The 18,021-nt window shown below is 40.0% G+C and overlaps 1 protein-coding gene and 1 non-coding gene across 5 annotated transcripts in view; one reads left to right on the top strand and one right to left on the bottom strand.

Moving 5' to 3' along the window:
* The window catches only part of Vps54 (VPS54 subunit of GARP complex), a 76,829-nt gene that overhangs the window by 54,240 nt on the left and 4,568 nt on the right, over positions 1 to 18,021 (bottom strand). The window contains exon 2 of one of the 4 annotated variants that reach the window (XM_076938067.1): positions 1,525 to 1,644. The exons of the other annotated variants lie outside the window; for them this stretch is intronic. The gene's annotated coding sequence lies outside the window, so the exon portion shown is untranslated. The remainder of the gene's footprint in view (positions 1 to 1,524; positions 1,645 to 18,021) is intronic. 4 annotated transcript variants of the gene reach the window in all.
* Positions 12,494 to 12,625, top strand: LOC117713210 (small nucleolar RNA SNORA17). Its single transcript, XR_004607389.1, has one exon. It is a non-coding gene; the product is annotated as a small nucleolar RNA SNORA17 (small nucleolar RNA).

The raw sequence follows: 18,021 nt of genomic DNA on the forward strand, positions 1-18,021 counted from the left end.
AAGAAAAGGTATCAAAAGCCCAGTTCCAAATTCCTGACAGTTGTAGCAACTTCCTCCCTGGATGTCACTAGCTACCAATTCCCCACCTTAGTGACCAGACTCAGGCACAAGCTTATGGCTGACACATCATTTTTCTTCACCTACAGTCCATAAAGAATGGCCTGCCACAGCCTGGGCATGACTTCTCTGCCCTCATTCTGAAATTGATGAACTCGCCCTGGAACTGTTCCCAAATAAATCTGGTTTTATACATTTAATTCTGCTCGAATTGGCTTATTATTTCAGTGGAGAAACCATTTACAACCAAAATTCCAAAACTTCATTCCCCACCTGCTGTTTTAAGCCATCAATTATGTTGGGTGTAGTGGGAAATTATAAAAGGACATTTTCAATGAAGTAAGCACTGTTTGGGTCAGTAGCCAATCTCTCCTGCTCAATTCTAATCTTTATTAGTTTGAAGGTATCTTATGCACAGCTTTTTATTTCCTGGGGATATATAAACAAATCTGCAACCCCAACACAATGTTCACTGGCTTCGATTCTGGTGTTCTAACTCCTTCTATTATATAGGCTGTCATAATTCCACAGTTTCTCTATAACCCAGTGTCTTTCTGCTGCTGTTGTTCCTTAACTGTAACGTTCCCTGCAGTGCCTGAGCCATTTCCTGACCACAAGAAATTGCCTTGGATCTCTCTCTTGGACCAACAATCTATGGTCCAATGGCAACTCTTGGTACACTGCCTGCATAACCCGGTAAGCCCAGTCCTTCTCTTTCTGGTTTATATTTAGAAAACCCATTGCCCTTTGAGATGCCTTATTCACAATTTTGTTGCAAATGACCAAATTTCCCACAATTAAATAACAGAGCATTTGAGATCTGAGACTTTAAGCAGCCTGGTCACAGTCTCTTTGCAAATGATCTTATTTCCCACAATTGAAGCACGAAGCATTCTGAGATTGGAGCCCTCTAACTATAGCTTCACCTATGATGATATTAGCATGTTATACATTAGAACCAATATCAGTCATATCCATTCTCCCATATGCTCTGCTCGAATATTCAATGGTCTAAAATCTTTTTTACATTTGGTATTTGCATTTTCTTTTTGCATTTTCGTTTTTTTATTGGATATTTTATTTACATTTCAGATGTTATCCCCTTCCCCCCCAATCAGAAACCCCCTGTCACATCCCCCCACCTCCTGTTTCTATGAGGATATCCCCCACCCACCCACTCCTACCTCCCCATCCTCGAATTCCCCCACACTGGGTGTCCAGCCTTCACATGACCAAGGACCTTCTCTCCCACTGATGCCCAACAAGGCCATCCTCTGCTACATATACAGCTGGAGCCATAGGTTCCCCCCGCCCCCATGTGCTCTCAGGCTGGGAGCTCAGGTTGGTTGGTTGGTATTGTTGCTCTCCTCATGGGGTCGCAAACCCTTGCAGCTCCTTCAAGTCTTCTCTCTAACTCCTCCATTGGGAACCCCACGATCAGTTCAATGGTTAGCTGTGAGCATCCACCTGTGTATATGTCAGGCTCTGGCAGACCTCTAAGGAGACAACTATATCAGGATCCTGTCAGCATGCAAGGTCTCTTCAACACCTGGGTCTGATACAGCTTTGCTCACAGCTGAGACTAATCTTTATGAAAAAAAAAAAAAAAAGAAAAAGAAAGAAAGAAAGAGAGAGAGAGAGAAAGAAAGAAAAATCATTGAAGACTTTTGCAGAACCTTGTATAATCTTTGTAAACCAGGGGAGATTTTTACCCCACAGGCTTAACTTTGTCCCAAGCTCTTAAAGCCACTTAAGTGGCACTATTCTACAGTAGTGTCATCTATCATTTCTATAGTCATCAATTAGATCTGTTCTTGTACATCAGAGTACACCCTCACCCAGAAACTGATCTTTTACTGTATCTATTCCCCTTGCTCTGTTTTGCTGTTCAATGTTTATGGTTTCTTCCTCCACCATGTTAACCATTGCAACTGCTGACCAATACAGCTGTTACCAATCCCTTCCAGTCTTGGGGAATAATTCTATTTAGAGTAGCCTAGTTGTTTAGAATCTGTTTTGAGTAAGGCGTGTACATCCTATATGAAACCATAGCCTCTTTAAAATGCCTTAGGTCTATCATTTCTATAGGATGCCATCCTATCTCCACATAACCTTGTTCCACACCTTTAGCAGGCCTATGTTATATGACTACTGGAAAGCTAAGGGTGATCTCAGAACCCTGGGCCGTCCCTTCTCTAACTCTGGTGGCACAGTTGGCTCGAGATTAACCATTTCTCTTGGAGCAAGCTGTTTCATCCAACTGTCCTCCCACCTTGTTAGCACAGCAACCACCCTCCAGCAGAGTTTCTTTCCCTCTTTCTTCCTTTGGGAAACCCCATCCCCTTACTCAGTTCCTAGTGTTCTCCCTTTTCTGATGCTCCTCACCTCCCAAGTGCTTCCACTTCCACCCACAACTGTTCCAGTTGCACAGCCCACTCTGCAACCCTTGAAAAACCAAGAGAGCAGAGTGAACCCTTGTTTTTTTATTTCAGCCATTTGTTGTTGTTGTTGTTTTGTTTCTCAGGTCCCTCCATTCCCACTCAATTTTTCCAGGTGCACAGCCATTCTCCCAACCTTTTTGAAACAGAAAAGGGGAAAACACAGAAAATCTCCTCTGGGAGTAGATCGGGGCAGGTCTATTCCAGTGGAAGCAGCCAAAATAAGTTTTTGCTGGAATCTTTAAAAACAAAAATCCATCCCTTCGTCCCCTCAAGTTTTCTCTAAGGTACTTGGAATCAAATTTCCAATTCTGCCTGAATGCCACTTGCAGTTGCCTTCATTGCTACTTTGTGGGTTCTTTCTTCCTCCTTTCTCCATCCTTTTTCTTCTTTCAACCCCCTAACACTAGATGGGGGGGGGGGGAGATAGAGAGGATAGGAAAGAGATCTCTGAATAAAGTCAGAGGTCAGAAAAGGGGTGACATTATCATTAGACTACTTCCTATTGATTATGGGCATCAAGTTCCTTGGGGCAAGTTTGATCTTCACTCTCAGGATATCTAATTTCTTGTTGTTTCTTTTTACACATAACTACTTTAAAAAAAAAAAAAAAAAGACCAACAACAAACAAACAACCCTGTGTCTCAGGGCCTAACATTTATCTACCCTCTGTAAAGTCCCCAGGATTCCAAACATACACAACTGCAGAAACAATCTGCAACTGGCAAAATCAAGCCCCAGTAGAGAATGAGACAAATCATAGTCAGCTGCTGTAATCTGTAGCAGCCCCATATCATACCACACCTGGGATTAAAATAAAAACATATGTCTGTGTTTTTTAAAGAAACCAAAATTTCAAAATTTTCACTACATCTGTGGTCAATTATGAAAGTTGTTCAGAATATTGTTTGCTAAGAAACTTGGTTTTCCTTGTTTGATAAAAAAAAAATCCCACTGGTAAACATTCTTAATCTTTTTTAAAAATGTACAAATATACAATAATCTTGTATCCAAAATATTTACGATGATACATGCCATTCATTCAACAAGTATTCTACAATACTGGCACACTACCAAAATGGCTAGAGTACGTAAGTTTTAAGTCCATTTTGCTGAGTTCAGAGCTTGTGTTCATTCACCAAGAGCATAACCACACAAAATTCCTTATGTGTACCTTCCATCATCTATAAAATGGATGAAAAAGACCACATCTCAAAAATACCTGAAAAATTATGAGAATATGTACATGTAATGTTTAATGCTATCTCAGTATTAGTGCTCACAGACTGGTTACTATAATTACATAATATTTCTACTATGTAACTGACATGCACTAATAATCATAAAATCATTAGGAAAAACTATAAATTAAACAATATCACAACTGAACTAAAGTACAAGTATCACTTCATTGCTTTAAGGCCCCCAAAACCACCTGCTGTAACAAAAACAAAAACAAAAAAAAAAAAAAACAGGTTGGAATGGGATAAGGGCACGACAAATGGCTCTGGACAAATGGCTTGCTGCACTTCCAAAGGACCTGGGTTCAGTTCCCAGCATCCACAAGACAGTTTACAACCATCCGTAACCCCAGTTTCTGATGACCCAATGCTTCCTTCTGGCCTCAACAAGTACTGTACATACATAACACAGAAATACATGAAGGCAAAACACCCATACACATAGAAAACATAGCAAATTCTCTTTGTTAAAGAGTTGTAAAGAACAAACATTTAAATACAAAGCTATATAACCCACAGCAAATAGGCTTGTCCACTTGGACTTCTTTATAGTTTGGTAAACACTGTATTTTTCAAGGTTATCAGAAAATCTATCGCACCATCTTTAGTACAAGAAACACAATCAGTCAGACATCCTATCTACTTAATGTAAAAAGTTCATTTGGGAGCACACCTTTAATCTCTGTGTCTCCGTGAGTTCAAGGCCAACCTAGTCTACATAACACATACAAGAGGATGCTAAGAAAATATACAGATTTTGGAGTCTCTAAAGGGATCAGTACTGACCTACTTGCTAATGACCTACCTTTCAATTTACAGAAAAAAACAGAAAACAGGAGAACAAAGCTTAAGCCCTTAAGGGGAAAACAATCAAATCAAAACCATAAGGCATTATATAAGAAAACTGGTCCTGTTACTTACTGATTTTAGTAAGTCATTCTGGACTAAATTAGCAAAGCACCAACAACTAAAAGAAATTATACTTAACTGAATCCTGTTTTTTATACAATGGCTTTGAGAAATTCTTGGAACTTTTAATATGGATTGGCTATAAAATAGTATTTTGAAATCATTAATTTTCTTAGTTGTCTTAACAGTATTTAAAAAAAGGCTGGAGAGATAGATCAGTGGTTAAGAGCCCTTTCAGAGGTCCTGAGTTCAACTCCCAATCAAACACATGGTGGCTCACAACCATCTGTAATGGGATCTGATAGCCCTCTTCTGGTGTGTCTGAAGACAGCAACAGTGTACTCATATACATTTAAAACAAACAAAAAAATACTATTAAACAGAAATATCTTTATGCTTAGTATTAGAATAAAGAAGTCTTTACAAGAGATATATCTCACTACCTACAATTTCCTTTTAAGTGATTAAGCAAAGAATTCACATAAAACAAATCTGACAAAATATAAAATAAGGTAAAATATATTGAGTATTGAACACTCTTCTGTTTTTCTGTATGATTTTAAATTTTCAAAGTAAAAGTTTAAAGAAAGAAAATTACATATTTGTAAAATATTAGTCAGTAAAAAATATAGATATGCAGAAAAAAACTACTCAATTTGTAACCACTACTTAATCTACTGCTTAAAATGACATTATTGAATAACTTCAAATATGAAAAAAGCTATCAGTTTCAGTTTATGTTGGGTTGGGAATTGGTTCTAATGCTTTGATTTAATCAGACCAAATGCTGAAGGTCCTTGTTCCCAATTGGTTTTTTATTGATTAATAAAGATGCCAGTGGCCAATGGCTGGGCAAAGGGAAACAGGGTGGGACCTTTAGATTTGCGTGGGCTAGTAACTGGGAAAAAGGAGACAGAGAATCGCCATGACTCGAGGGAGAAGGATGGGACACAGGAGCTGCAGGACAGAAAGCCAATGAGCCATGTGAGAAATTGGGTGGGTAGCCACTGGCCACTTCCCCAATTGGGCCTGGGGTAGCAGGGGAAGGTTTAGGAGTGCCCAGTCTAAGGCGTTTTAAAATCAACTGGTGTTTTGTGTGTGTGTGTGTGTGTGTGTGTGTGTGTCTGTCTGTCTGTCTGTCTATCTGTCTGTCTGTCTTCCATTCAGGAATACAGATAGCTCCAGGGTGGGTGCATGTGTACCACCCGCCAGAAGCCAAAGCAGTGTAGCCCAAACTCACCACTACAATGTTGCACATTTTACCAAACACAGAAACTGGACTTGCCTAAATTCTAGTTTCAACTGCCATTCCCTACACCTATGATTCATTACAAACAATACCTAGATTGAATGTAAAAGTTATGTCCTTACTCCTACATTATGATAGGTACTACCTAAAGAAAACATATTATAAAAATATTTATAGTCAACTCTTGAGATTATCCTTAATCAATTATCCTTAAGATTACCTATTATGCATAAATTAATTTAAAATTCCACTTTATTATTAATATTTTGAATCTACACAAAATATCTTACTAGAGTAGCTAAAATACACACCTATCTACTATTAATTTTTTAAGTTACCATACAAAATAATGGGCTTCATTATGACAATTTTATACATATGTGTCATTATACTTTGTTCTCATGTATTCTCCATCCCTAAAGGCAGTTACACTTGACTAAATCCTGCTTTTATAAAAACAGGCAACATACCTGAAACTTTAAATATGAATTGGATATTAAGTGGTATTTTTAAATCATTAATTTTCTTATTTGCACTAATAGTATTGAAAATATCAGAAATGTCTTTATGCTTAGCATTAGTCAAATATACTAACTTAATTTCCTTTCTCCTACTCAACACATGTGATACCTCAGTGTACAATCTAAACTTGCCTGTCCTCTGTCATTCTAACTGGTCCCTCTGCTTCCAGAGTAAACTACTATGTGTAGAGTTTTAGGATTAATCTACTAAGTTTTCATGCTGTTGTTATTATACTTCAACTCAAAAACTTTTAAAAGATTATTACTTTCCAAACTAATCTCAAGTTTTATTAAATGGTACTCCAGACTCTTACAACCTAATGCTGCCTTACCTTCCTTTGTCCATCATCTTACTCCTTATTTCCTATGGATACACTCTTTCAGAAAAAGTGGCTGGCCTGTTGTTTAAGATGCTCTTCAGGCTACTTTGTTTTAGGAAAGGCTGTGCTATGCCCTTCTAAAATAGTCATACCATCTTCTCCCTTTCCCCCATAAAAGGTTACTTTATGGTTTCTCCCACAAAAGGTTTCATTTCTAGATTACACATCCAAAGAAAACAAATATACACATATTTGAAAATATGATTAAAAATAATTCCAGCATTAACCCACCAGCTCCTAGGTGTCAGGTCCAAAACAAACACAGGACAAAAGGCTATCTGTGGCACCTGTTAGCACACCAGGCTCCTGTACCAGTACCACAAGTACCTGTTACATACTGAATCCATGAGTCTCCCTTAAATTTCTCCAACTCGTGGGGTCTCCTCCCCTCAGCTTCTCATTCATTCCCTTAAACCCTACTATTTCTTTCAGTTATGCACTCCTTTGGCCCCCTTTCTCTTGCCCATCTCTTGTGATTGTCTCTTCCTCCTCCTCTGTCAATCTCTCCCTCAATCATAACCTGAGGTAGTGATATCCTCAGTTCATACACTAGACAGGATAAGACAAGAGAACTGCAACTTCAGTTATCTTGTTATAGTGTGATGTCAAGCCCACCTCTGTTACAGAGTAAGTTCAAAACCAGACCTTGCCCAAAAATAAAAAAGAGAAGGTGGGAAGGGGTGTTCTGGTTTGCTTTCTATTGCTGTGATAAGAACTGTGACCAAAAGCAACTTGGGGAGGAAAGGGCTTATCTAGCTCATCCCTCTCAACCATACACAGTCCATCAAAGGAGGAACCTGAGGAAGAAACTGGTACAGGGATGCTGATTTGTTCCCCAAGGCTTGATCAGTCTGCTTTCTTATACGACCCAGGATCACCTGCCCAGGGCTGGCATGGCCCACAGTGGGCTGGGCCCTCTCACATTAATCATTGATCAAGAAAACGATCCACAGGCTTGCCTACAGGCCAATCTGATACAAGTATTTTCTAAATTGACGTTTCCTCTTCCCAGCTGATCCTAGCTTGTGTCAAGCAGACAGAAAACTAGTCAGCACATGAGAACATGATTAAGTGGTACACTTCTTGCCTGGTATACACAAAGTCCTTGTGTTCAATCTCTAGTATTATATATATTATAATAATCCTAGTATCTTTTAAAGTTCCAATAGTCAAACACTTACTTAAATTAGAAAGAAATGGTTAATTAGCTATAACTAACCAATTAACAATAAGACTACAGGAACTAAGAGCATAACACAGTCAATAAAGGGTCTGCCTTGCAAACTTAAAGACTTGAATTTGAACCTCAAAACCTGCATTTTCAAAAAGCTGGGCATGGTAGTTAATATGCACTTGTAATCCCAGTACAACCTGATAAAAACAGGGTTGCACAGACAGGCAGCCTAGCCTACTGAGTTCCAAACCAGTAAGAGACATTGTCTTAAATTCTAAAAGGTTGATGGTACCAGAGGAACAACACCCAAGGCTGTTCCCTTCTGGATTCCCATGCATGTACACTCACACATACATATGTATGTATCTTTATATGTTCATACATACACACATATACACAAAGAAAATTCTTAGAAGAAACAAAGCATATTGTTAGACGATCTGCTTTGCTAAATATTCCTGTCAGTCATGCACCATAAGCAAATTTAGGACTTTTTTTCCTTCTAACAAACAAACAAAAACCACACGGTAAAATTAAGCTTGATAACTCTTTAAAGTTTGAATTGTGGTTACCAAAGCACTCATACTAGGAATTGAGCCAAGAATATGTAGTTTTTAACTCATGCTTCTGTTTAATAAAATGATTTATTAATTCACTCAACCATTTAGATACATTTACTCCATCAGAAGGAGGAGCTCAGTGAAGGACACCACTGTTGATTCTCATGACAAATGTTAGTAAGGGTTAATTTTTTTTTTTTTTTTTTTTTTTTTTTTTTTGAGACAGGGTTTTTCTGTATAGCCCTGGCTGTCCTAAAACTCACTCTAGACCAGGCTGGCCTCAAACTCACAGATCAGCCTGCCTCTGCTGCTGCTTCTTTTCTTTAATTAAATAGAAATATCCCTTGAGCTAGACAACACTTAATAAAGAAGTCTGGCTTTAGCCACAAGACAGCTTTCCATCCTTATCAACTTTAAGAGCCAAGCCAGTATTGTTGCATTTCTTACTGTGGAAGAAAACTGGTAAGAGAAGACAATTAAGTACAAAACTTTAAAGACTCCTAACATTCTAAAGGAAAACTTCTTACACATCTAGAGGACGAGAGTGAAGCTCAGTGACAGAGCGCATCCTCTGAGGTCCTAGGTTCAGTCTCAGCACCAGAAAAAGTTGTGATTAAAACAAAAGGTGGGGCTGGAGAGAAGGCTCAGTGGTTCTGAGTACTTGTTGCTCTTTCAGACACCAGAGTTCAGTTCACACACTCATGTCAGGTAGCTTACAACTGCCTCTAACTCCAGGTCCAGGGCTCCAACACCCTCATCTGGCCTCTGTGGGCACATGGCACAAACAGCCTCTCGTGCACACATACAAATACACACGCCCACACTCACATACATACATTTTTTTAAAGGTGGGAGAAAAAGCAGAATTATCAGACCAAAATGCACCAGTAAACTAATAATGAGAGAAACAGAAGAACAAAAACCCTTGAGGCTTGTCAATTAGGAAATCACAAGTCATCCAGGAAGCACTATCAAGCCAACAATGAAATGAAAGACTGCAGAGGCTAAACTGGAACACCAGATGAGGGAATGATAAAGCAGTGATCAAAGCCAGGTGAGTTACAGCATGTAGGATGCTCAGGGAGGACTGAAGTATGAGAAAAGCCTGAGCTATCCCATCTTAAAAAAAAAAAAAAAAAAAAAAAAAAAAGTTTTAAAGGCTCAGCTACTATTTTAAAAGTTGAAATTGTGGTGTCATAAAAAAAAAAAAAAAAAAAAAAAAAAGAACATCTAAGCCGGGCAGTGGTGGCGCACGCCTTTAATCCCAGCACTCGGGAGGCAGAGGCAGGTGGATTTCTGAGTTCGAGGCCAGCCTGGTCTACAGAGTGAGTTCCAGGACAGCCAGGGCTACACAGAGAAACCCTGTCTTGAAAAATCCAAAAAAAAAAAAAAAAAAAAAAAAAAACCATGTAACGTATAATGTATCTCTTTCTTATGCATAACGTACAGGAGACACGACATGCTAACAGTGATCTGCCTCTGCCTGCTGGGATAACAGATCTTTCCTGACAACCGTCCCATTTCTAAACATATTGACCCAGTCCTTCATTCCTCTGATCCAAACTAGTACTTCATGATCTTTACATTACTTTGTCATGTCACAGGGGGCTTATTTATCTGCTTGTTTCCTACCCTTCCCACTATATGATAAAACTTTCATTTGTCTCATTTATCATCCTATACTATGCCTAGCATTTTATAAACTTATGAATGTTCACTATATAATGTTTTTTAAAAAATTGAATACTGTAGAAAATTAGGTAAGGCCACATGTGCCATTAACAATGGCTCATATAGGGTTTTATATTATTTTTTAATATATATGAACCTAAGCCCATAATATATTTGTTTATATAATAGTATCTGGCTTTCTAAAACTTTATTTCAGCTCTCTATCTTTCCTGAAAAATAACACACTACTTAAGAAAACTGGCCATACAAACTTAGACTTTAATCATTTACTAGCTGTATGACATCTGAGAGCTTTCTTACCTCTATACATCTTGGTGTCCTCATTTATAAAAAGAAATAGCACATAGGAATGTCGTAAGATTTTAGTATCCTTTGAAGCTCATGACACATTAATTGGTACAGGCTGTGGTACATCGTGTGATGGTGTCTCTGTATATTCAATTGTTGATTGCGTACAAGCAGAGAGCTAAGTACTAGCTGGATCTTGGTATTGTTTTTCCTGTGGCCCATCAATGGCCTCATGCTTTGTAAACATTCATCCTTCCTTACTTGCTGACTGGCTTTAATAAAGAGCTGACAGCCAAGAGCTAGGCAGGAATTGGATGGTAGAAGTTCCTGGCTGAGAAAGGGTCTATGAGAGAAGAAATAAGAAACAGGGATTCATCCAGAGAGACACAGAAGTGGTTGACTGTAACAGGAACAGAGAGGTAAAGAAGTAGTCAAGTGGCAAGTCATAGGCTAGTTATGGATTAAACTTAGATTGAGATAGCTGAGCGTCTGCTAAAAGCCTGAGCTATAACAAATATTAATAAGTCTCTGTGCCATTATTTAACCACTGGTAGGTCCAAAAGGTCCCCATATAGGTACATGACAATAAGTAACTGCAACTACTACTACTACTACTATAAACATCTTAGTTTTAAAACAACAAGAAAGGATTAGCATTCATACTTCCCCATTCAAACATTTATTTACACTGTAACAGTGTGGACTTCCATTTCTTTGTTCAGATCTAGTATGGAGACTAGGATGAGGGGTATCCATGAAGACAAGCAGCAGCAAAACCAAGGGGAAAAAAAACAGCCAATCACAGATGGTTCTCACTGCATGACTATAAAAAGAAGGGAGTATTATGAAGCAATGATGAAACCAGAAAAGGGGAAGGAGAGAGTATAAGTAAATCAACAAGCAGGTTATGCGGCGCTTAGGCTTATGCCCTAACATGAGATCAACCAGGACTCAGCATGGACCCAGCAAACTGGCCTAGAGGAGGTAGTTGCCTCACATCCTCCTCCTGTTTCAAATGTTCTTACCTTGGGGAGAATTAGGACAGAGGTCAGACAGAACAAGGGCAAGAACTAGATTGCTTCACTCCCATAACTGGATCTAAGGGTTTCTAAAGGCTTACATAAAAAAATGATATATGTATTATTACTGAATAAAGCAAGGATGTCATGAAAGGAAGCAATATAAAAACAGTTAAAAAAAAAAAAACCACACACATATCATCATCAGTATATTACTAAACACTGTAGCTCATAATTGACTGGCTCCATTCAGATAATTTTGATCTTCAAAATATTCTCATAAATGCACTTATAATTTCCATTATATAGTAAAAGAAATAGGTTCAAAAGTAACTTGGTCTCAAGATATTTAGGTAAGTAATTAGAACTATGAGATTTGAATTCAGACTTTCTGATCTAAATTCCATGCATCTGCTTCTACACCACACAGATTCTTCAATTACAAAATAAACTTACTCTCACAATTATTATTTATGCCTTTTTAAAAGTTGTTTTTTTCTAGACAGTCCCACTAAGTAGCCCAAGTTAGCCATGAACACTTTTAACCTAAGCTTACATAAACTTACAATCCTCCTGCCTTAGACTCCCTAGCACCTGGAGCACAAGCATGGAACATACCTGGTTATGTGCATGTTCTATTAAGTGACAGGAATGATTCCTGTCTAATTATGAAAGAATTCTTCAAGACTAGACTAGACTCTTCCTTAAGAGTAATGCAGTACACATTTGCATCAGTGTATTACAACTGTATTCTTTTGGTTTTGTTTTTCAAGACAGAGTGTGTAGCGTTAGCTATCCTGGAACCCACTCTGTAGACTAAGCTGTCATTAAATTCAGAGATCTGCCTGCCTTTGCCTCCCGAGTGCTAGGATAAAAGGTCCACCCCACGGACACTCCACTCCAATAAGAAAAAGAGCGACAATAAGCAAACATTCTACTACTTTCAAAAAGAAATGTATTTTGAACCCGCCCTTAGAAGTGCTGCAGGTGTGGCTGCTTTGTCACATGTCAGTCAGTAGGTGGCAGAGAGAAGAGAGGCTATGTCTAATCTCAGTGTTTTGACTTATCAACATCTGGATGATTAGTAGCCTAACGTTCTCTGAAAACAGCAAGCCTGAGACAACCATCAGTCCAGCACCAGAAGACTCAGTCAGGGAGCTAGCCTGAGAGTACCATGAAGGCCCAACAGCTCCCAGGACTCAGGGCAAGCCAGAGATTAGAAGAACCCCACCTGGGACTGAGGACCCCAAGCAGGAGAGAGCCTGAGATGAGGACCCTCGCATGGGGCCACTCAGGTATGCTGAGCAAGGAACCCACCAAACTGGGCACCATGGGGCCTGGACAGGGAGCTAGCCTGAGATGCCCACCAGTCAGGTACCATGAAGGCCTCAGGAGGCAGACCTTGCCCAAGATGACCCCTGCCCGGCACCATAATGCACCATTGGGCCATAGCACTCCTGAAATCACTGAGATGATGCCAGACTCTCAAAGAGACCCCAGGTACCATACCACTAAGAGAAAAAAAATGGTAGAAAAATGAAAGAGTAAGAGAAAGAAAGGATGTGGGCATAATGAAGAGAAGCAGATCCGGAGACTCAAGGGTAGTGAAGAACACCCTGATGTGTGTAGCCAGTGATGCCACCTGGAGCCATGCTTGTGTCCATGGTCCAGCAGCACCAGGGGTCTGTGGCCACCAAAAGCCAAGTGGACATCTCTGGTCTGGGCTGCCACCTAGGGACATGTTCATGTCTGAGAGCTATGCAGAACTGATCCCACCCCTCTCTTGGACATTGTGAGAGAGCTGGCCCTGGGGGCATGAGAACAGGAGAGATGACCCCACCCCTAGCCAGCTGAAGTACTCAGGAGAGGGGCCACACACACTGCAGGACTTGCAGATGAGCCAGACCCCAAGGATATGAGAGTGGGAGAACAGGCCTACCACTCATCTCCCATGCAGTGGCATGGATGAGGGAGAGATAGCCCACCTGGCCCTGGGGTCATGAGAGCAGAGAGCTGGTCCTGTCCCTCACCAGCTACAGCACTTGGGAGAATGAACCCTGCACTTCACCTGGGCAGCAAAGTAAAGCTGACCTTGGTGGTGAGGGTGTGGGTGTGAGCCAGCCCATAGGACATGGACCCCGAGGGTGTGAGCATGGGAAAGCTGATCCTGCCCTTATCTGCCATGTGGTAACGTAGGTATGAAAGAGAACACCCCCATCCCACCTCACTCTGCCACCTACAGAAGGCAAGAGCTAGCCCCAAGGTCATCAGAGCAGAAGAGACTACTGCAACAATCAGGAGAGCAGGCCCTGCACCTGGGCAGCACAGTACAGCTGGTCCTGGATGTGGGAGTTGTAGATGAGGTGACCCTGAGGGCAAGAGTGTGGGAGAGCCAGCCCTGCCTCTTGGCTGCTATGTGGTGGCACTGGCAAGGAAGAGATCCCCCTCCACTCTTTTTTGCCCTTACCACCAGCATTGGTGGGCAGGTGGGAGAACTGGCCCCAATGGAATCATAAGAGCAGGAGAGCTGGCCCTTCCCCTCACCTACTGCCGTATTCTGGAGAGCAGGCCCTGCACCTCACCTGGGCAGCACAGTAAAGCTGACCCTGATGGCAGGGGTACTAGTGGGCTGGCCCCAAGGGTATAAACATGGAATAATTTGCCTCACTACTTGTCTGCCATGCGGTGACATGGGAGAGAGAGATGACCCAGTCCCTCGTCCCTTGTCACCAATGGCCCCAAGGTCATCAGAACAGTAGAATTAGCCTTGTCCCTCACCTACTGCAGCCCTCAGGAGAAAAGGTCCTGTACCTCACCTAAGCAGCAGAGCAGAGCTGGCCCTGAGGGCATGAGGGCCAGAGAGCCTGCTCTCCTCCCTCTTGTCTGCTGGGCAGTGGTGAAGAGGAGACAGACACCTTCCTCCCCTCCCTTGTCCCTCACCATCTACAGGAGGCAGGAGAGCTGACCCCAGGGTCATCAGAGCGGGAGAACTGGCTATGTCCCTCTCACTGGCTACAACCCTTGGGAGAGCAAGCCCTGTAGCTTACCTGGACAGCAGGGTAGAGCTGGCCCTGGTAGCAGGGTGCGCTGAGTAGCTCACACACCTCAGAACCAAATCTAGGGCTATGAATTGGCCCACCCCAGCCAAGAAAACAAGACCCTCTACATCAACCTGATCAAAGCTCATATGAATGCCCAGAGACGGAAACAGCATACGGAGCCTGCACAGGTCTATACCAGGTTCTTTGTATACATACAGCTTCTGGTTTAAGTTTTCCTAGTGTGAGAATGAGTGGGTCTCAGTATCTTGTGCCTTCTCTTGGGCTGTTTTCCTTCTGTTTGTTTTGTTCTATTGCAATGTATTGGTTTTTATTATTACTATTCTATTTTATTTTATCTTTTATTATTTTATTTTTTTATTATCCATTAGAAGCTTGTTTTCTAATAAAGAGACAGAAAGCGTGAGGATCTGAATGGGAGGTGGGGAGGAACTGGGAGAAGCAGAGGAAGGGAAACAGTAATCTATATTATGTGTGGGGAAAAAAATCTATTTTCAATAGAAAAAAAAGGGAGGGCTGGAGAGATGGCTCAGCAGTTAAGAGCACTGCTCTTCCAGAGGTCCTGAGTTCAATTCCCAGCAACCACATGGTGGCTCACAACCATCTGTAATGGGGATCTGATGCCCTCTTCTGGTGTCTGAAGACAGTGACAGTGTACTCACATATATAAAGCAAATAAATAAATCTTTTTTAAAAAGGATAACAAAAGGTAATATTGGCTAGAATAAATTATAAATAATTGTAATATTAGAAATTTAAGTTGTCTTTTTCCTCTTTCATGTGTGTTGTACGTATGTTGGCACATATGTGTAAAGTAGACTTGTATGTGAGATAATGGAAGTCCAAGGTTGATGTCGGAATCATCACCCATAGCTCTTCCATCTTATTCATTGAGGCAAGATCTTTCAACCAAACCCAGGGGTCACTGATGTGGCAAGTATCCCTAACTAGCTTGTTTTGGGGATCCCCATCTGTGCCTTCTCAGGTAGACTACCTAGCCTACCTGGAATTTACTAATTTAAGTGGGATCTGAACTCTGATCATCGTCATACTTGTGTATTTTAAATGTCTTATAAAATAACTCATAGTTTATGGCATCTTTTTCAAGAACAAAAATTATTATAATTTATAGTTTTAAAATTAAAAGTAAATAATATTCAAATGGAAATGAGAGACTCCTAGCAGTAGTATAGTAGTTACTAAAATTAGTCCAAAGTTATAGGCCTACTTGTCTCTAGTGAATAAATACTTCATGAAAAACCCAAAGAAATTTGGATACTTTATTCTTTCTTTAGATCACTGATATAACTACAAAACTTTTGCCAGTCAAAGTGAAATTAGAACACTGATATTGACTTTTAGTGTTTTGTTTTAGAACAAAACAAATCCTAAAGCCTCTCATTCAAGTTTTTGAAGAATATATATCCTGTTCCTAAGAACCTTTCAATTGATGGTTTTGTTATCCATTAATGATCTTGTGTTTAAATCATTACCTTAGAGAATTACAAATAATGCTTTCCTAACCTTTCATAGCTTCTAAAGTCACTCTCTGAGGACAGTAAGGTCAAGTCAGGTGAAGACTGCATGTATTATACAGGCTACTACATTTAGTGAGTAGGCCTTTCTTTTATCCTAAGCCAAACAAGTGTTTAGATAGAAGACAGGATGCTGAAGAGGTGGGCCTCAGGGGTTTGGCAATGAGGAGAAATCAAGAATTGGTAGCTCAAGGAATTAAGTTTGATGAACAGAACATTAATTTGGTACTTGAACTTTTTTGGGAATGGGAGGATTGGCTTTACCAAGAGATCAGAAATAGTAGAATTGGTGAATAGTCAGGCAGTGGTAAATCCTGACAAAAACAGCTATATTCTATGTCAAGGTAGGAGTTGTGTAGAATTGGCAGTTAGGTCCATTTTGTATAAGGACTTTCTATGTAGCTGGACTTCTGGCTACTCTCTGGGTTCTTTTTCTTCCACCCTTCTCCATTCCCCTTCTTCCACCCTTTCAAATCCCTAACTCTAAACAGAAGAAAACAGAATAGAGAGGAAAGAGGTGACATTATCCTTAGACTAGTTCCTGCTGATTAGGCCTCAAGTTCCTTGGGGCAAATTTGAGCTTCACTGTCAGGATATCTAATTTCTTCCTGTTGTTGTTTTATCTTTATGCAACCGAAACCAATAGCATCCAACAGCAACCAACCAACAACCCAGTCTGCCTCTTGGGGCTCTAGCATTATATACCCTCTGATAAGTTCCCAGAATTCCAAATGTCACACAATTGTAGACACCGTCCGCCATTGGAAAACTTACACCACTGTTAGAACATTTGGCAAATCATAGCCAGCTGATGAAGGCAGTCTGAAGAAGCCCCATATTCCACACCTGGGATTAAAATAAAAACATATTCTTATAATATTCCTGTGTTTTCTAAAGAAACTAATACTTCAAAATTATCACTACAGAATAGAAGCCCTGACCCAATTCATGGTGATAGAGTAGATTAAGTGAGAACAGCATGGACAAAAGAGAGTGTTGAAGGATTAACTCTATGTCAAATAATGCTGCCATATAAATGCTGACATTCTTAGATATCATGACTATAATCCTGCAGAACAGTCTTATAAATGAGAGACACATGTTTGAAATGGAAGAAATATCTATACAGGTTTGTCAAAAAAAAAAAAAAAATGGGAGTGTGGTGCTTACTCTACTATTCTTTCAATTGGCCTATGGCTTAAAAATCTTAAATAATAAAAAGTCAATGCCAGGAGGCTGGAGAGATGGCTCAGTGGTAAAGAGCCTGGCTGTTCTTCCAGAGGACCCAGGTTCAATTCTCAGCAACCACTTGGCTGCTCACAAGCATCTATAACTCTAGTCTCAGGGGATCCAACACCTTATTCTGGTCTCTTAAGGGTATCAGACACATGCACAGTACAAACAGACAAAACATTAATACATATTAATAAATTTGTTAAAAAAAAAAAAAAAAAAAAAGCAGAGTCAATGATAGCTTACCAAGAACTAAAGAATGAGTCAGACTGATGGGGGAAAACTGAGTGACAGAATTCTAGAAAAAGGCAAACAGTATGTGAAAAGATTTGCAAGAAAAATAATCTATTGCCAGATACCACAAAGAATTCAACATGCCTTAGAAAATTACTATTTAGGAATGGGGGAGAATTGTGGAGTCTTTAAAGCTATAAAGATGTTGGGAAAGGAAGTCACATATCTTAAAGAAATGAGAAATATAAATTTCATCTTAATTATAAAAACTAGAAATAATTTAAGCAAATTAAATGATCAGATTTACAAAAAAAACCCAAAAAACAAAACAAACAAACAAACAAACAAACAAACCACTGACTACAACACAGGGATTAGAGTTTAAAAAGACCAGAAAAAGCCTGATAGAAATCTTGAAATAAGACAACCTCA

This window comes from Arvicanthis niloticus, chromosome 7 (assembly GCF_011762505.2).
Source record: "Arvicanthis niloticus isolate mArvNil1 chromosome 7, mArvNil1.pat.X, whole genome shotgun sequence".
Classification (NCBI taxonomy): domain Eukaryota; kingdom Metazoa; phylum Chordata; class Mammalia; order Rodentia; family Muridae; genus Arvicanthis; species Arvicanthis niloticus.